A 20,974-nucleotide genomic window follows, 5' to 3' on the forward strand; every position below is an offset into this window, starting at 1 on the left:
TGTGTAGCTTGGTCTACTTGTGGAAATCCTAAAAATGGGAACAGGTGCTCTCTCTAATGCTTTGGCTGGCTCTTGGGAACCCATCCCTCATACTGGATTGCCTTGCTCAGCCTTAATATAAGCATAGATGCTTAGTCTTACTGAAACTTGATATGCCATGGTTTGTTGATACCCCTGGGAGGTCTTCCCCTTTCAGAAACAGAGGGGGAGTGGATTGGAAGGTATAGGGTGAAAAGGGGAAAGGAAAAAAAATGCCTTGCTCCTGACTAGACTGGAGACTTCGGTCAAGGCAAAGCACCCTGACCCTGACTTGACCCCAAAACTAGTGCTTGAAATCCCACCAATCCCTGAGCTTGCCCCAGAGTCAGGCTGCAGAGTCCCATCAATCCCTGAGCACAGAATCCTACCAGTCCCTAAGCTTGCTCCAAAATCAGGCTACAAAGATCTACCAATCCCAAGACACCCTGTAAAGCTCTGCCCCCTTCAAGAAATCCTATATAAGCTCTGTACCCTGTTCAGTTTACTGCGGTTTCTTACTCCTGGCAGCCACCTTCTTGGATTCTTCCTTCCCAATAAATCTCTTGAGTGAGGTTTGTTGTGTAGTGTGAGATTTTTGCTGGAGTGGAGCCCAGCCCAGCTGTAACCACTTTTTCTGGAGCTGAGGAGAGCGGAGCAGAACTGTTACACTTTTACTGGGAAAACTTTCCCCTAGCAGGCAGAGTAGCTACACTCCTTGGGACCTGAGCAGAGCTGTAACACTTCTTGAGAGCAGAGAAGCAGAGCTGTAACAACTTCGCTGGGAAACCTTCCCCTGCAGGAGCAGAGTTGTTACACTTGCATTGGGGAACCCTTTCCCTGGAGCAGAGCTGTAAGCTGCTGGTTTACAGTGACTTGGTGGTATTCCTTGGCTTCCGACCTCCAGGATACCTTTCCATCTGAGCTTCAATGCTTACAGAGAGGGGAGGTAGTGGGGAGGGAATAGAAAAGGAGGAAGGGAAACTATGGTAGGGATGTAAAATAAATAAATAAATAAATAATTTTTTTTTTTAAAAAAAAAAGAATAAAAAACCACAACCGAACAAAAAAATCATTGACTTTGCATTTAATGTTTATAATGGTTTGTTTTGTCCTGGATTTTGGCTGAGATCTTTCTTTGAAAATGATAGACAGAAGAAGCAAATCCATACTAGCCTGTGGGATTTTTTTCCACTTAATGTAAATAAGCACTAACTATAACAACATAATATTTAAACAGCCAAGAAAAAAGTCCTTATCATTTTTTAATGATCCACAGTAAAAGTACTAAATTTAATGTATGATATATTATTGATTTACTTGGGAGAATAGGTATTAGAAATCAGTCTTGCAGGGCAAAAATATCTGACTTAGGAAGAAATACATTCAAGAGATTCGTGTTCATTTTAAACCTCAAAGGGTGGCTAGATATGAAAAATTGAGGTCCTAAGATTCTGATTAAAATTGATTTAGAAGTGGCCTTACCCAACGCCATGAAAATGCAGAAATCCTCGTTATCGCTCTCATGTGGCTGTTCCCCAATTAATTAACCCTTAATTGTTCCACAAAATACTTCTGTGATGGGAGGACCTGGTGAAGCTACTGTGATCTTAATGAGAAGGAACATGAAGCAATAGGGTGTGAAATGATCGCTTAAGTTGCAGGGGGAAATCCATGTTGGAACTGAGGATGGAATGGAGAAAACTGTGAAGCTTTCTTTTCCATGCACAGATGCTTCTCACAAGCCACCAGGTGGCTGCTCTTTGCTCTCCATCACAGTCAGCCTTTTAAAGCTTTTCATATTTAACTGGCACTCAGCAAATGTACCTGTTTATGGGGCTCAGTGTGACAGTCCAATGCATGTTTACAATGTGTAATGATCAAGTCAGGGTGACTGGCATAGGTGTCACTTCCAAAATCCTCACTACTCGCTCTTTTGAAATACAGTGAATTGTTGCTAACCACAGTTGCCTTACTGTGCTACAGGACTTTTAATGTTATCCCTCCTATCCAACTGCCATTAACCATCTTTGTTCTATTCCTGCCCATGCCATCCCCACCCCTTCCCATACTTGCAATCACTATTCTGCTTCTATGAGGTCAACTTTAAGCTTCTGTCTAAAAAGGAGAACAGGTAAAGATAGTGCCTTTCGATGCTCAGAGTCAGCCCTTTCAACTCAAAACAGGAGGAAGTTTGGCTATGCATCGAATTATCTGCTGATGTTCAAGACAAGCAGTTACATGGCCACATATTACCCAGACTTCCAAATCCTTAACATTTAAGAAGGGTTTCAAAATAAGAACATGGTGTGTGAGTGTGTGTGTGTGTGTGTGTGTGTGTGTGTGTGTGTGTGTGTACAGTTGTATTCATACAATTATCTTTATATTCTTCTTATATATTCTTCTTTATATTTTTCTTTATATTCCTGTTTCTGAACTATTCACTTTTGTGCCTCCTAGAGGAACCAGGAAATTCGAGGTTGGAAACACAGTTTGGAAGTATTATCCAGGCAATGCATTGTCATTGTACAGGCACTCTTCTCAAGCATATAAAAATGATTTTCCTAAACTGTCTTGAGGGACTGAACTAAACGAATGTTTTGGTGAATATAATATACTACTGGGTCCTAAAGCCCTTTATTTCAAGATTAAGAAGACTAAGAGAAAACACACTCAGAATAAATTTCGAAAGCTGGAAGGTGTGGGTGCTCTTAAAAAGCCAGCAGCTAGAGTGTGAAATCCCATCTGAAGAGCGGGATCAACACGGCTCCTCGGCTTTATCCTCATTCAAATTCATGGAAGAATAAATCAACAGCGTCTGAAGTGCCTCGGAGCAGGGATGAACGTGACTAAGGCAGAAGGAACCTCTGAGGGCGTGGATTCAGATTTGTGTGGCAGGGTTGCCACAATCCAGTTTATTTTCCTTTGAGCCATTCCGAAGACAGAAAGGGAAAGTAGATGCATGCACATGTGTCTGCATGCTGAGGAGATACCTCCTCCCTTCCGGTTTTGAACAGACCCTCTGAGCAATTGGTTGCAGGTGCTTCAGTTGGTCCACATAGCCATGCGTCGTTTCGTGTGCCCGATGAGTTGTTGGAAACAAACACGAGCAGCTTGCCTCAGTGTTGCTCCCCCAGGGCTCTTCACGGGGATTCAGGGGTGCATCTTAAGAGCTTCCCTTTTCTGTGAATATGGACGCTCCTTGGGAAGAGAAAGCTTTTAGCTCTAGCTTAGAGGGTTGAAGTTCAAGTCCCACAATATTGATGGAGGAATCAAATTGTCTTCCCAGCTGTTAGGAGAGAATTGTGTTCTCTCCAAATTCATTTGCAGAAGCACTAACTCTACATGCTCCAGAATGTGACTGTCATTGGAGATAGGACATTTAAAAAGGCAATGAAATTAAAATGAGTCTGTTGGGCTCTGATCCAACTTGATGAGTGACTTACTTATAAGAAGAGACAATTAGGACCCACAGAGGAAGGGAGGCCAGGGATACAAGCACACAGAGGAAAAGCCGGGGGGGGGGGGGCACACTGAGAAAATAGCCACCTGCAAGCCAAAGAGAAGTCTCAGCAAAATCAGCCAGTACCTAGATGTTGAGCTTCTGACCTCCAGAACCATGAGCAAATGTATTCCTGTGGTTCAAGTCATTCATCTGCTCTGTGGTGTTTTGCTGTGGTGTCCCTAGTAAACACAAACACATCATCATCATCATCATCATCAGTTCTTGATCCTGCCTGTTCAGCATGCACACTCTGGAATTGAACAGATTTCTATACTCCTACAGTAGGAGTTCTAAACATCAGTGGAGTGAATGAATGCCTGGTCTCTGTAACCATTTCTTTATTTCCTAAAATAAGCACCGTTATCACGGAGCTGCAGCAGAAAACATAGCACGTTGTATATAGTAAGTACCAACAAATGCTTATCCTCATGGTTTCTACTATGAAGCTTCACTGTGGTATACCCGGTTTGTTGTTTTTATGACAATTATTTTAAACTAGACAGTGAGATGTGGTCTTGAACACCATCAATATTTTATTTTATGTAGGTCCAGTAAGACTTGGACTATTTTTCTTTTGCTAATATAGCTAAATGGTTATCATACCAGAAAAATCACATAAGTTATAGGTAGATGGAATTAGATCCATTGCATATGGCTCATCTTATAGCAGCAGGACTGGGTTGTTTTATGACCGGTCAGTGTTATATAGGAGTAGAGGGTGGAAGACACGAACTAAATTTCCTTATTTTCCGGAGGCCCTGCTAGTGCACTGGATTCAAAGTAGACAGAACTCTGACCAGGACAAATCTCTGAGGGATGGGAAGGAGCAAAAGTCAAGTTCCTATAGTTCTAAGTGTGATGAGTAGGAGAATATTTGCAAATTTTGTTTTAACAATTATGCCACTGTGGATTTCATTTTACTTTTGCCTGTTCAAGACTTTCCTTAGCTTCACGTGATCACCATTAGTTATTTCCCATCCTTTAGAAATAATCTTTCATGCTGTAAGCCCCCAAGTAAAGGGCAGAGAGCCAAATTCTGTGCTTTCTATATTTCACGACTGTGGAGCCAGCCTGCTGCATGCTCCATTAATCTCTCAAACCAGCTTCAGATTTAGCCAGTGCTGAAAGTGTTTCCAATTTTTACTTGTCTGCCTTCCTCAAGGCTTTGTTTATGAAACTGGCACTTTCTCTGAGGGCCCCATGGCCCTTTGCTTTTCCTGATGTCATTTCCATCTCCTCACTGCAGGATTATTGAGTTTTCCAACTGTTGATTCTTTATACTTTGCCCACATCCTTCAGCCTCTGAAGGTCAGAAGCCTGTAGAGAGCTTGTCTGATATCTACCATGCTTCCTGTAACCTTTGAGTGAAACCAGATTCACAGCATAACTGGTCACATGTCCACTTCTACTTTCCAACCATCTGCCCATCTGTAATACTTCTTTTCTTTATTTTTTCCCCTTGATTATTTCATTCCGAGACAAGAAAACTGACAGCTATGCTGTTGAGAAGAGCAGAGAGTGAAACTGGCTTGAGTTTTTAATTCTGAAGGGTCATGCATCACCAGAAACAGCAAACGGAGCAGGCTCAGTTACTAGGGGAGTGAGGAGCGCAGCACACAGAGGGTGCCTGAGCTCACAGCAGCAGCTGTAAGAGGAGTTAAGGCAGATGTTGGTGAAAGAAGAAAATTATGGTCATTTTACCCGGCCAGTTCTCAGCCGTGCAAACAAAGAGTACCTACCTGTAAATCCACTGATGGGAAGAGAAAGGGGTAGTGGTGGAATAAAAATGAGGAAGAAATCTAGAAAGCACAGCTGTAGCTTCTTTGCCTCCAACTCCTCAACCAAGATTGTTGCGCTCTGTCACATAATTGCCCTAGAACAACACATCAGGCACACAGGTAGGTGATTTCAGTTCCCACGCTACCCCAATCCCCCTCTCTGGCAAGAAGAATTGTTTTTATGGTGGTCTAACATCCATAGGCTATTAGAGATATAAGCAATTTTAGAGACTTTCCTAGAAATCTAAACTCTCTATTTTACAGTGCCCAGTTATACACAGGAATGTGAGCCTGCCATGTTTGCATTCATGTTTAAGTAAGATTTTCATTAAAATACAATATACTTAGATAAAAGCACACAGATGATAAATGTATGGCTTAGTTTGTAACTTGCAAAGTACATATATTGAACTCAGCTTGAAAAGTAGAATGTTCCATTTGTGATGATATTGTGTCCCCCAATATTTGGCTCCTGGTTTGGTTTTTATTAATATGACCATTTAAGATTCATGTTACATTTGTTGTCCAACTTGTGGGGTATGAATTCTCGAAAAAGTTACTTCCCTGTGGCCTTGCAATTCCCAGCTCAGGCCTGAGCTGCACAAGGCTGATTGTGGTGGCCCACACTGGTAGGATTTGCTGAAGGAGGCAAAGGCAGGAGGACCCCGAGTTCGAGGCCAGCCTGGGAGGCTTGCTGAGGAGAAGCGCTGCAGCCAGGCTAGGCCACAAACAGTGTGGTGGCGACTGCCCGGTGTTGCCGGCTGCTTCACATTGTGTTGGTGACGGCAGTGACGCTGCAACCAGGGATGAAGGGTTTATCTCTGCTTGTTCAGAGAACAATTGCCAGGACCATCATGTTACAAGAAAGCATTGGCAAAGCTCGATTTGGAGAAGTTTGTTGAGACAAGTGGCAGGGAGAAGAAGTTGCTATGAAGATCTTCTAGGAAAGAAAATTCGTGGTTCCCAGAGAGTTTTATCAGACTGTGATGTTATGCCATGAAAACATCCTAGGATTTATAGCAGCAGACAGCAGAGACAATGGCACATGGATCAGCTGTGGCTGGTGTCAGATTACCAGGAACATTGGATTCTTTTTTGATTACTTGAATAGATACATTGTTACAGTGGAAGGGTTGATCAAACTCACCCTGTCCAGGGTAAGCGGTCTTGCCCATCATCATATGGAGATGGTTGGTACCCAAGGAAAGCCAGCTATTGCTCACAGAGATTTGAAATCAAAGAATATCTTGATGAAGAAGAATGGAACCTGTTGTATTGCAAATTTAGAACACTATTCTGCCACAGATACAATTGTCATTGCTCCAAACCACAGAAGAGGCGCGCGCGCACATGACACACACACACACACACACACACACACACACACACCTGCAGGGAACCATGATCATACCTAATGGTGACTTTGAAGTCTTCAAAAAGATGACAAGATGCCACAATGACGATTCCACATGGACTATGATAAAGCCATTAAGCTGATTAATACCACCCAAAGATCGGCTTTGGACTACAAATTGCTCAGGACAATTTTGAGATGGCAAGCTGAGATGATCCATATTCACAGACTACTTGAGCATGGACTTGAAACAATTAACCCAAATTTTTTCTTTTCAGGATCCCCGAAAGATGACTTCACCCCAAAACAGCAGAAAGTAATTTTTTTTTTTTTTTTGGTTTTTTGAGACAGGGTTCCTCTGTGTAGCTTTGCGCCTTTTCCTGGAACTCACTTGGTAGCCCAGGCTGGCCTCGAACTCACAGAGATCCGCCTGCCTCTGCCTCCCGAGTGCTGGGATTAAAGGCGTGCGCCACCACCGCCCGGCAGCAGAAAGTAATTTTAAGAACATGATGCCCACATTCCCAAGAAGTGGAGTGGGTGGTTTTTGGTTGTTTAATGAGTTGTGGATATTGTCATTGTTTATGATGGTTGTTACAAGTTGTTAATTGTTAATGGTCATAAAAATAAAACTAAACAAAGGAGATTAGATTTAGGGTTCTTGTTTTTAAAAGAAGAAAAGAAAAAAGATATAGAGAAGAGGTAGATTATCTACTCTAAAAAAGAGATATAGAAATAATGGCATAAATGGGTAGATTATTGAATCTACTATGAAAAGGAAAAGAGAAAATATGAATATGATAAGATAAAAAGGTAGATTATTTAATCTACTTTTTAAAGGGAACTACTTGTTTTAAATATTTTACATTGGATTGGTTTTATATTGTATACAAATTTTGTATTGGACTCACTAAAATAAGATAAATAATGAAATGTTTTGTCTGAATTTATCAAATGTTAATGGACTGGACATTGTTAATATATATAATAGAGTTTTTCATCTGAATCTGTCAAATGTTAATGGACTAGATGTTGTTAATGTAATTCTTGACTGTATATATTGTATATACTTATTGGATATAGTTTTCTTATATTAGTTATAAGCTTCTTTTATTATTTTAGACAAAAAAGAGGAAATGTGATATTGTGTCCCTCAATATATTGTGCACCCTAATAAACTTATCTGGGATCAGAGAACAGAACAGCCAGTAAATAGACACAGAGACCAGAAAATGATGGCACACACCTTTAATCCTACCACTCAGGAGGCAGAGATCCATCTGGATCTCTGTGACTTCAAGGTCACACTGGAAACAGAGCCAGGCATGGTGGAACACACATTTAATTCCAGGACTTGAGATCTCATGTCTTGCTTGGGAAAGACACACACCTTTAATCCCAGGAAGTGATAGCAGGAAGCAGAAAGGTATGCAAGGATCAGGACCAGGGACTAAAGGCTTTTAAGCTTTTAGGCTTTTAGCAGCAGTTCAGCTGAGATCCATTCCGATGAGGACTCAGAATCTTCCAGTTTGACGAAACAGGATTGGCTAAGAAGTTGTTGAGGTGAGGTTGGCTGTAGCTTGTTCTGCTTCTCTGATCTTACAGAATTCACCCAAATACCTGACTCTTGAGTTTTTTTGTTTTATTAATAAGACCATTTAACAATTCGTCTACATCCATTAACCAACAAAATCTCTCATTGTGCATTCTTATAGCACACCTACAAGAATGGCTAAAATGAAAAAGACAAGAGTATCCTCTGTCTTTACTCCTAAGAGAACAGACCAATCTCACCTGCCTTTGAAATTTACCTAAGTGAAGCCATTTAGTAAGAGCTGCTTGATGTTGTGCTCCTGTCTCTAAAGAGTTGTGTATGTGAGGTGCATTAATTCTGTCTGCATGCTTTCACATGTTCTGTTCACTTCTGTTGCTGTCGTCACATAAACATGCTAAATTTTATGTGCTATACTTTGGATGGACATAGGTTCCCATTTTGAGGCTATCATACATGTTGTCTTGAGAATTCTAGGGAATATTTTTGTTGTTTTTTAAAAATATGAACATGGACTTTTTGTTAATTGTAATACAAATCTTAAAAGTTCTTATTAATAAAAACAATCCCGGAGCCAGGTATTGGGGTGAACGCTGAAAAATCGGAGAAACAGAAACAGCCATAGCTAACCTCACCTCACCTCACCAATTCCTCAGCTGATCTTTTTCCTCAGACTGGAGGCCTCTGTGTTGTCATCCAAATGAATCTCAGCCGAACTGCTGCTAAAAAGTCTAAAAGCTTAACAGACTCTAGTTCCTGGTCCTCACACCTTATATACCTTTCTGCTTCCTGCCATCACTTCCTGGGATTAGAGTCATATGTTGCCATGCCTGGCTGTTTCCAGTGTGGCTTTGAACTCACAGAGATCCAGATGGATCTCTGCCTTTGGAATGCTAGGATTAAAGGTGTGTGTGCCAACATTTTCTGGCCTCTATGTCTGACTAGTGGCTGTTCTGTTCTCTCACCCCAGATAAGTTTATTAGGGTACACAATATTTTGGGGAACACAATATCACCACAGTTAAGTGTAAAATTCAGGTCACATACATATGCACATACCCTCTGCTGAGTACATTTAGTGTTGTTCAGACTCATATGTAACAATAATAAAGAGGCCATGAGTTAGAGAGGGTGTGGGGGAACATGAGAAGGGCTGGGGGGCCTGGAGGGTGGGGTAGAAGTGGTACTAATACAATACTCATGTATGAAATTCTTTTTAAAAATGTAGAATATCCAGGCCATAAGATAGCCTAACTATGACTTTAGCTAACAAGTTTAAATATGCTCATACAAATTTACATATCAACAATTGTCTCTGTAATTTAGCCATTCTTGAAGGTAGACTATAATTTACTTTTGTGACAAAAACAGTTGAGTAATTTTGTTTCTAGCATTTAGTGGGACGTTTGGTACATGCCCCTCTTGAGTTTGATCTTGCTGCCAAAGTGCCCTGCTGGGACTTTATCACCTCCAATATATTGAATGTCTAAACCTGAATGATAGGAAATAAATATGAAGCAAGGTTCTAACCTCAAGGAGTTCATTCTCAGCTTGGAAAGGTAAGAATTCTACACGTGACATGAGCAGATGACAAGTACCGAGGCATTTTCAAGTAGTGTGAAATAGCGGACCAATGTGTGGTCAATGCTGGTCCTAACTGTTGAATGTAAACATAGACTCAGCACCTGAGTCCAGAGATGAGAAAGATGGCAGAGCACTGGTGCTTAGAAAAACTTTAGAAAGGAAACTGCCCTTAAGCTGGGCATCTGAAAGCCAGAAAATCGCAGGTGGAAAATTCTATAGTATTTCATGTCATCCACACTTACAGAGCACAGCACTAAGCATATGTTTTAATATTAACAATGACCTTAATTGCCAAATGTGTCACTCAAGATCACAAACACGAGGTACACAAACCAGCTCATTGGCTGTTTCAGAGAGTGGGTGTCATTCATTGAGCTTTCTGAACACTGTCTAATCTTTTGCAGTCGCCATGGCTCTGGTTGTTTAGACCAAAAGAATGAAATGTTCTCTAATGGAATGTTATCTGCTATTTGGAGTAGAAGGTGAATTACATAAAATTTCTTTACTTCTGATTGCAAATCATTGAAATAAATCTCTCATTTCTTATAGTGAAGTGGAAAGAAGAAATAATACACAGTTATATATCATTAGAAAGGACTTTATGCCCCATTTAACTTAATGAGTATTTTGGGCAAGGTTCTACAGAAGAACAGAATCAATAAAGTGTGTGTGCATGTGTGCTTCTCTCTCTCTCTCTCTCTCTCTCTCTCTCTCTCTCTCTCTCTCTCTCTCTCTCTGTGTGTGTGTGTGTGTGTGTGTGTGTGTGTGTGTGTGCATGTGTGCCTCTGTGTGTGTGTGCGATTATATACCATATGGAGACTTATTAGATTAGTTTATATGACCAGGGTTGAGTAGTCCAGAAGTGGTCGTGTGAACACTGGAGAGAGTGAGAACCTGAAACTGCCCAGTCCATGAAGCTGGATGCCTCAGCCTTCCCACTCTGCACTGAATGTGTAGTGACTGGAGTCACTATGGTGACATGTTGGAAAGCTGGAGGCTGATGTTGCAGAGGCAGTGGTGGAAGCAGCAGCCATCAATGCACTAGCGCAGCAAGAAGAAGCTGAAAAGGGCAGATGCCAACTACTCTCTCCTTAGCCCTCTCTGTATTCAGGCTGCCTGTTGGAAAGTGTTGCTCACTTTGAGGACATCTTACCCCTTTGGCGGAAGCACTCTCGTGAATGTGCCCAGTGGTGTGTCTCTGAAGTGATTCTAAATCCAGTCAAACTGGAAATGAAGATTAGCCATCTCAGTGGCTATCTTTAAAATAAACCTTTTCAGTAGAACTTTGACATAGGAGACCTTAACCCTAAATACAACTTTGATTTTTTGTCTTAAGAAAACAAAACCCAAAGCCGGGTGGTGGTGGCGCACGCCTTTAATCCCAGCACTCGGGAGGCAGAGCCAGGCGGATCTCTGTGAGTTCGAGGCCAGCCTGGGCTACCAAGTGAGCTCCAGGAAAGGCGCAAAGCTACACAGAGAAACCCTGTCTCGAAAATCAAAAAAAAAAAAAAAAAGAAAAAAAAGAAAACAAAACCCTGGGTAAAAGTACTAGAAGCTACATTTTCCGGTACTGCTTGAAATTTGTTGAACCCAAGTAAAAAAAGAGAGAGAGAAAAAGGTAGAGATGGTGGTCTAGTTTGTTACTCCTTCCTGTGGCCTGGAATATAGCTGAAATTCCAGGAGCCACCTTGGCCACCTTGCACTATGACCTTGTGAATGAAAGCAGAGGATCAAGAATATCTAACGGAAAACTGAAGTAACTTTGTCTCTGAGTAATTTGAGGAACTCTAACTGTGACTCTTCATTTGTCATACATGCATATTTGCATTTATGTGTGTATGTGGGGTGTGTGTGTGTGTGTATGTGTGTAGTGTACACATATGTGTGTAGGTACACATTGTATGTATGAATCGGGAGGCCAGAAGAGGGTGTCAGATAATCTACTCAATTGCTTTTCACCTTATCTCTTTGAGATAGGCTTTCACTAAACTTGAAGCTAAGCTGCTGCTCATCAAGCCCTAGCAGTTCTCCTGTATGAGTTCTGACCCTGCCCAGGGCTGAGGTTACAGGTGTGCAGAATCACATCCGCCTTTTGATGGGTGGATTCAAACTCAAGCCCTTGCATAGCAAGTGCCTCTTTTCCACTGAGTCGTCTTCCCATCCTCTCAATCATCCTTCTTAAAATTATATTTTAATTTTTAACTATATATGTGCAGGGGTGTCTGTGGCTCTATGTACATGTGAGTGAAGTTGGCCATGGAGATCAGAAAAGGGTATAGGATCCCCTAGAACTTGAGTTACAGGTGGTGTGAGTGAGTTACAGGTGGTGTGAGTTGACCATTATGGCCATTGAGAACTGGAAGAGCAGTATTCTTTCTAAAACACCGAGTCATTTCTCCAACCCCCCTCAACTGTCTTTTTTTGTTTGTTTGTTTGTTTTTGAGACAGGGTTTCTCTATGTAGCTTTGTGCCTTTCCTGGAACTCACTTGGTAGTCCAGGCTGGCCTCAAACTTTCAGAGATCCGCCTGGCTCTGCCTCCTGAATGCTGGGATTAAAGGCGTGCGCCACCACCGCCTGGCCAACTGTCTTTTATATAATAAATCTTTATGAGTTTCAGTCACTCTGTTGTTTATATTTGAGTCCAAATTCTAGCTGATATCTATGTATATCATCCATACTTTCCCAGTCTACAGATTACTGACCATCAAGGAATTTTGAGTACCTTGATTTGAGCTTGACTTCCTGCTCTACCCCCAATATCACTATTGATTGAGTTCTAAACATTCTCTTTTCCCTCCATTATAGATTTGTAGCCCCTTCTATAGATAGCTCGGACTTTGTTATAATTTCTACATCAGAGATATTGGTGGCACAAAGTAACTGAGACATGTTGAGAGGCTATATGAAAATATGATGCCATAACCAAACCCTTGTTCTACAAAGCCCACTTATCAAATTACATTTTCCTAAAATATCCACAGACTATCTCTGGTTCCATGGGAGGTTCTAAATATTGTTCCCCAACAAGGCGTAGAGACTCCCTTCTAAATCTGGATAGGTCTTTGTGCTGTCTCAATGACAAAGGACAACTGAAAAAAAATACTACATGGTTTTCAAGGCTGGATCATACAAGATTACACAATTTCTGCCTGGTGCTCCAGCTAGGTACATATATGTGCCCAGCTCTATATTGCCATCTTATAAGTCTGCTATGTTAAAGTCATGATGTGGAAAGACCACATGGACACAGAGATACTTCAGAATGGACATTCCCCAGTCCTATAGCTGTTTAAGGTCTGCCAGTCCAAATGCCAGACAGAGGAATAAGGAATTGCTCGTGTTTATCCTAACCCTGGCTTCTGTCTGACATGAGAAACCACTAGTCACCTCATAACAGAGATATAATAATATAAACATTGTGGTTTTAAGGCACTGAGGGAGGACAGGGGAATCCGTGGCTGATATGTAAAATTAAGTTAAATTATAAAATAAAATAAAAAAGCTATCAAAGCATGAGTTTGTAATTAAGCAATATTGCTCCATGGTTTCTGCCCCAAGTCTTCACCTGACATCCTGCCCTTTCTTCCTTTAGTGATGAACTGTAACTTGTAAGCAGACTCTCCAACCCTGAGCAGAAATAAACCCCTTTTCTCTTAATTTGCTTTTGGTAAGAGCGTTTTATGATAGCAACAGAAAGGAAACTGGAATGAGTCTGGATACTTTTTAATCAGCCCATAAAGCAGAACTGTGAATCCCCTATGATGTCTACATCTGGGTCTTAGCTCAGCTCTCTGGACCAATTCAAATCAATTTAGTCTCCACCTCCACAAGTGAGCTCTCGGCTACTGACGGCATCTTTTTTGTTTCTTGTGAACTTTCTCTTCTACAAATGCTGAGTATTGATTACTGCAGGATAGGAAGACATCAATAACTCCTTCTTGAGGCCACTCTCTAGAGTAAAAAGTAAGGGTAAAAAACCAAAAGCTTTTCTGTAGAGAGGTCATAAGCATACTGTAATGCAGTAGAAGGCAAAGGGAAAAATCAAGATATAAAGTTGGATATTGACTAGGATTATAATTGTATAAAATAAACAGGCTATAATTTACAAGGATGTTTCAAAAATGATGATTTTTAGGGATGTACCAAAAATGATGATATTAAAAACTTCTATTTTAAAGATGCTGCTAGGATACTTACATTTAATGCTCTTGATAACTTTAAATTAATTAAATTTGTCCTTTGACAATCTCACACACGTGTTTAATGAATTCTGGTTACTCTCATCTCCATTCTCTCACATCTTCCCCTGTTGCCAAAGCTACTTCCTCCTTACAAGGTTTTTTTCTCATGTCCATGGTGTGCATGTGTGCATGCGTGCGTGCGTGCGTGTACCAGTGAGTTTAATCGGGGCGGTATGTGTTACTATAGCTTAGAAAGTATCCACTTGAGTCTGATGGGCTCACCAGTGGCTACACAACTGAAGATAATTTCTGTCCCTCCCGTAAAATGTATCAGTATCCAATAGTTGCATAGGGGAGGCCCACATGCCCCTCCCCCAAACTCCACTGTTGACAGGCCCAGTCAACCCTCACATTGTCCACAAAATAAATAATAAATAGAATGATTGTATTTAGTGCCCAGTCAGCCTGCTTAAGGTCAGACAGTCCAGTTGACCTTTTAGCTAATGGCCAATAAATTGACTCTTCCAGTGGAGAAAAGCCAAGTGTTGCTGTTCAAAAACAATTCCATATCTCCTACACTTTCTCTTTCCTGTCACGAAACCTGTATCAGCTTTGTTTCATTGACAGGTCATACAGTCTCTCCCTTATAAGGGTCAATTTGCTTATAAAAACTAACCAAAATTGGAATCGATTCTTTGACTTCTCTTACATTAAAAGGAAAGCAAACCTTCAATGCTCTCCATGTTCTAGCACCTAAAATAGAAGTTAAAGAGGGAGCTGAGGATGAAGCTCTTTTGATAAAGTGCTTGCATAGCATGCAAGAGAGCCTTAGGTTGGATTCTTGAAGTTTTCACATCTGATAAATGGAAAAGGCAAGATTTTATTTTTTCCTACTTATCCAGTTCATTCTTACCCATAGCTCTATAATGTTCCCTTTCTACCATGATAGGATGTACCTCTGGCAGATGTCTGTGGTATGAATTGGCCACTCTCTTCTCAGGAACTGGAGGTTAGTTCCTTTCCCATTGAATGTAGGCTAGCATTACCACATGGTTGGAACCAAAGGATTTCCTGAAAGTTTTATTGTATGGCATGCCAGATTAAATCAATATACAACGTCTAGTTAATTTTCTGAGGAGAATTTGGCTATTATATTATTAATTCAATCAGCCTGAGACATCAGGCTAGAGATGTCATGTGACAATGTTCCATTTGACATCCCTATCTGAACTCCATCTCTTAGCTATTCTTATCACCAAATGGATAAGTGAAAATGTTTGAATCTTGTAAGCCAATCTGTTCATCAGCTGAGTTTCACTGGGTGACACTCAGTCTCTCTACAAGGATAAAAAATTCCATGCTGTCACTCTGATTGAATTCCTGATCCACAAGCCCACTAGACATAATCCAGGAGGTACTGTTTCAGACCATTAAGTCCGTGGGGTGTAGTTTATGATGTAGCATTAGTCATGGGAACATCTCTGTAATAGTTATCTACAACTCACAAACATTTACATGTTAGTCTGACATCCCATGGAATCAGTTATGTCTAAGGAGATATTTTGTTTGTCTTTCTTGCTCATCTCTGGCAGCTAATATGATTTCCTATTTTGTAGGTGCTCAGAACTAAGAGTGTCCTGGGCTGCAGATTCAATTTATTGGTAGAAGCTCTTGTCCAGCCTAAGTTGAGGTTTGGAGCTCAATTCCCAATAAAACCAAGACAAAAATAAGAGTCCCAAAGTTGGAATATGGTAAAATCTTAGAATACTTAAAGTTTAGCAAGATACAAAGATTTCTGGGATTCCTTATTTTGAAGAAAGAGAGGAATGAGCTCTTCAAGTCATAGCCACTCACAATAAAATCTGACATTTGCAATTTCAGTCGCAATGAAATAACTTAGAACTAATTCCTTGTGGGCTTTGCAAACTGACCATTCTGATTCAGAGTCCTCTACTGAGGTGACAAAATGTATTATAAGTTATATTAATATCTTTTGGGAGCTGAAGTAATTTACCAAATTTAATACATTAAAGGTTAGAAAGTAGCTTCATATTAGAGATGGAAAAACTATCATAACTAAAGGAAGACTATCTAATCTCAATAAGATACAATACCACTTCTTGTTTTTTGCCATCAGTTTTAATAAACTCATTAACCCATGTGATGATATTTCTGCCAGTGAATATTAGAGAAATTTAAAAGAGTTAAACTACCCTCACATTCACCTGAAACAAAATAGAATTGGAAATATCAGCCTCATTTACATAATTGTTTTGGATTCCCCAGACAGAAATGATTTTCAGGGTTGTCTTGTCTGAACACAATCTGCAATTCAAAGTAAGGGCTTCAGAACTTTCTCGCTCAACTCCTTTGTGATCAGAATTCAACCTGTCTCTGGAGGTTAAATCATGCCTGAAATGTTTTATACACACCCTGCATCCTTTGTTGCCAGATGATTCTGACCAGTCTAAAACTAGAGTAGTAAAATGGTATTTTTTTCTTCAGAATCCATCTCTGAAGGGTCTACAGACCACTGATTCTAAGTTTGACAAAAATATATAATAATATAATATGATATGATATGATGTGATATGATATGATATAATATAATAAATGATACAATATAGTATATACACATATATAATGACATCTTATGCTGATGGTTCCTCACTTGTCATGGTTTGGCTTTAGTTGTTTTTTCAGCAATGCTACAATTATTTATACAGCTACTCAGCTTCTTCTTGTCGATATTCATTAAGTTACATGAGATAATTAACATTTCATTATGATCTTGCTTTACCATAGGGTGTTTTAAGCCCATTTAAGTTAGGCTAATCTACTATGTCTATTAAAATGCATTTTGACTCAATATTTTAATTTTTAATGGGTTCATTAGGGTTATTGGTTCCATGGGTTATAGTGGAAACACCACCATAACTGGAGATACATTCATGTAGGTATTCAAGACATAAGGGATTAAATTTCACAATAAAAACACTAAAATTGGGTCTTGTAGTTATTTTTATTTTATTTCTACTTTAAAAATTTATAATAACCTCAGATCTATATATTTTGCTTGTTATGTACTCAAAATTAGTCATACCTATAAGAATATATGGTTAGCTCTAATGCTGCATTGATAATATCAAATATAAGAATAATACTAAATAATATCAAATATAGAATACTAGTGTCTTGGTACATACCCTGTTGCTCTAACAAAATATCTAAAATTGGGTAGTTCATAAAGAATGCAAATTTATTCAGCTCATTATTCTGGAAGATACAATACCACTTCTTATTTTTTGCCATTAATAAACTCATTAACTCATGTGATGATATTTCTGCTAGTGGATTTTAGAGAAACTTCAAAGAGTTAAACTACCCCCACATTCACCTGAAACAAAACAGAATTGGAAACATCAGCCTCATTTGCATAATTGTTTTGGATTCTCCAGACAGAAGCAGGGAGTCCACAAGATGACATGAGCATCTGATCACCATCTGGTGAGGGCTTCCTTGCTACATCATAGCATGGCAGAAGGCAACATGGTGAAGCAAAGCATGTATGCCAGAAAGAGGTTCTGTTACAGCAAAGCTATGCTCAAGATTACCCATTAGCCCATTGTAGTTGTTCGAATGAGAATGGTCCTCATTATAAGAATAGCTTGCAGAGAACTTGTTTGAGTAATATAATATATTGTTAAACAATTATTTATTAGAGATATTAATATTGCAAGTCATGGTGGGTTAAGCTATGGGTGTACTAACAAATACCTCCTAAATCACAATGAATTATCTCTGGTATATGTTACATGATCAGTTTGAACTGTTGATGGAGGATAGAAGGGAGAAGATGTTTTCCAATCATTAAAGTTACTCAGAGACCTAGGAGAAACAGAAGCTGTATTTTTGGGATATGTTTCCAAGACAACAAAGACCAAAAGCAGTTGGCAAACTCTGTGTTGGCTCTTTGTGTTTCTGCCTTATCCCTCAGCATCTGTGTTCTAGATATACTGGTCTGTTAGTACTGCATCCTCATGTTCTTACACTTTTTATCTGAAGAAAGTGCATGGCAATGCCAGTATTTTTAAAATGTAGAGTGTAGCACATGTCTTCTGCGAGCCTGGTATAAGACAAGAATTGGATTTTGTTTTCTCATGATGTTAATGACCACTATAATTTGGAAAGTAACAAGAACTGTTAAACAAACAATCACCTGTTGAAGAGGATCAGAAAATCTAGACTTCTTCCTCTTGATATTTATTTTTCATTGTCCATTGGAAGAAATTTAAATAAAGGAAACAAGATAACTGGTACCATGTTTGAAATAAATAGTTGTTATATAACTATTGTGTTTATATAAGAAGGTGGCTGAGCCTTGCAGTGGTGGCGCACGCCTTTAATCCCAGCACTCAGGAGGCAGAGCCAGGAGGATCTCTGTGAGTTTGAAGCCAGCCTGGGCTACCAAGTGAGTTCCAGGAAAGGCACAAAGCTACACAGAGAAACCCTGTCTCGAAAAGCAAAAGAAAACAAACAAACAAAAAAAGAAGATGGCTGCTATGGTTTGAACAGGGTTTCTACCCTCCAAGCCTCATTTAGAAACTTAGTTCCCAGTGCAGCAGTATTGAGAAGTGGGGTCTTTGGGAAGAGACTGTGTCATGGGGGCTCTGGATTAATCAACTAATGAATGAATGGGTGTCTTAGTCTATTGCTGTGGTAAGAAACCATGACCAACCAAACTTGTAGAAAAAGAGTTTGGGGCTTATGGTTTCACAGGACTAGAGTCCATAACATTTATGGTAGGGAGCATGGCAGCAGACAAACAGGCATAGTGCTAGAGCAATAGCAGAGAGCTTACATTTTATCTGCAAGTAGGAAGCGGTGTGTGTGTGTGGGGGGGGTCATAGACAGAGACAGAGAGATGTAGAGACAGAGATAGACAGAGACAGAGAGAAACAGTGCTGAGAATGGCAAGAGTCCTTTGAAACCTCACGTCCCATCCTCAATGGCACATCTCTTCCAGCAACACCATATCTCCTAATCCTTCCCAAACAATTCTACCAACTGGGAAATGACTGGTTAAATATATGAGCCTATGGGCACTATTCTCATTTAAACCACTATAGCAGTGGCTTAACAGGTTATCTTGGGAGTGGCTTTGCTATAACAGGGAATCACTCTGGCCTATGTGCTTTGCTTCAACTGAGTTGCCTTCTGCCATATGGAGATGTAGCAAGGAAGCCCTCACCATATGCTTGTCAGATGTTTATGTCATGCTCTGGACTCCCTGCCCCCAGAATACTGAGATGAAAAAATTTTATTCTTTGTAAACTACCCAAATTTAGGTATTTTGTTATAGCAACAGGATATGTGCTAAGACACTAGTATTCTGCATTTGCTATTATCTCTGTAGCTTTATATCTAACTACTATGCAATGCTGGGGTAATCTACTGTATATTTTTAAGATGAGAGCTTTTGTCTTGGTACCTAAAATGTAGTACAGGTCTAGAAGGATCAGCATCACCTAGGAGGTTATTGTCAAAACTTCTCATGCCCTATTCTAATCTCACTAAATCAGAATTTTTTAAGCAAAATCTCTGGGAAAACTGCATACATGTTAACATTTGAGGAGCATTAGATCTGGATATCTATACTATGCCCATGAAATCAGTAATACATCATGCTTGAAATTAGACAGTTGAGGATCAATCAACACATAAAATGTATGCTTTAAAAATTTAGATTTCAACTAGTTACAGGACCTAAGAAGCCCAAATAATTCGCAGTGGTGAATCATAGGAAAAACATAACTAACTGTACTTACAAATTGTGTTCTGTATTTGAAACTAGGGTTCACTATAGCCTGGCTGGCATGAGACTTGCTATGCAGGCCAGACTGGCCTTGGACTTAGAGATTTCCATCTGCCTCTACTTCCAGAATTCTGAGATTAAAGGCATGTAGCACCACTTAAATTTTTTATCCACACATCGTTGAGTTCATTACCTAGGTCTGAAGGACTGACATATTATGGTCTGCTAGGGAACTGTGTGATGTTACTTTACCTGACTTCTGTGAGGACAGACAATAGTATATTTATTGTGTGTAACTTACATGTCTCACAAAACAGAACACCAAAGTGTTTTGATTTTCTCCTTGTCTTTCTTTGGGCTGATTTTCAGATCTCCAAGTTAAAAAAAAAAAACTTGTTTGCAAACCTTATGGAATGCATATGTTATCATACTAAGATCCCACCCATTCCAGAGAGGGAGTATTATTTTGATATACAAGAATGACACTGCATTGTAGCATGGACATAGCATTACATGTAAGTAATAGTCATTTCTGGCATTCATTCATTTATTCATTTGTCTGTAAAAATAAGAGTATGCTTATGAAGGATTAAAAAAGGAAGGGTAAAATGCAATGAAAGGAAATTAATTGCACAAATTTATTTCTTCCCTGAATAGCAAGAGAGGATTGCTTTTTGGTAAAATTTAGCTGAACATAATTTCAACCAGCTGAGAAAATGTAAACTTGATTTGATGTTCAACAATAACACTTAGATTTGTTTAATGCTTGTTTTGAAAATAATTCACTCTACATAAAATTTTTAGTGTAATTACTACCTGTAGGGAGAAAGAAGATGCAAGCCGGTTGCCATACATTTCCTGGCTCTATCTAGCATAAATAAGGCAAAATACTTCCAGTATAGTTTTATGGTGCCTTTTCCTTTAAGCATGTCCCTTTTCTAAAGTCACTGCTGCAAGATACTGAAAAACATTTAATGAGAAACATAAAACATGTGCAGATAAAGTAGGGAAAATATATGTGTATTGAGAGCCACTAAGACAGTGCAGTCGCCATCTTTATAATTTAGGTGTCTTGACACAGTTTTATTCCCAACTGGTTGCAGTCATTTTTCTGCTGCCTCCCAAATAAGCAAATTTTATCGTTAGTAGGTGCATAAAGCTTGTATTTGGTGGTTATAACATTGCCTCTGGGT

Source organism: Peromyscus maniculatus, chromosome 4 (genome assembly GCF_049852395.1).
Source record: "Peromyscus maniculatus bairdii isolate BWxNUB_F1_BW_parent chromosome 4, HU_Pman_BW_mat_3.1, whole genome shotgun sequence".
Taxonomy (NCBI): Eukaryota; Metazoa; Chordata; class Mammalia; order Rodentia; family Cricetidae; genus Peromyscus; species Peromyscus maniculatus.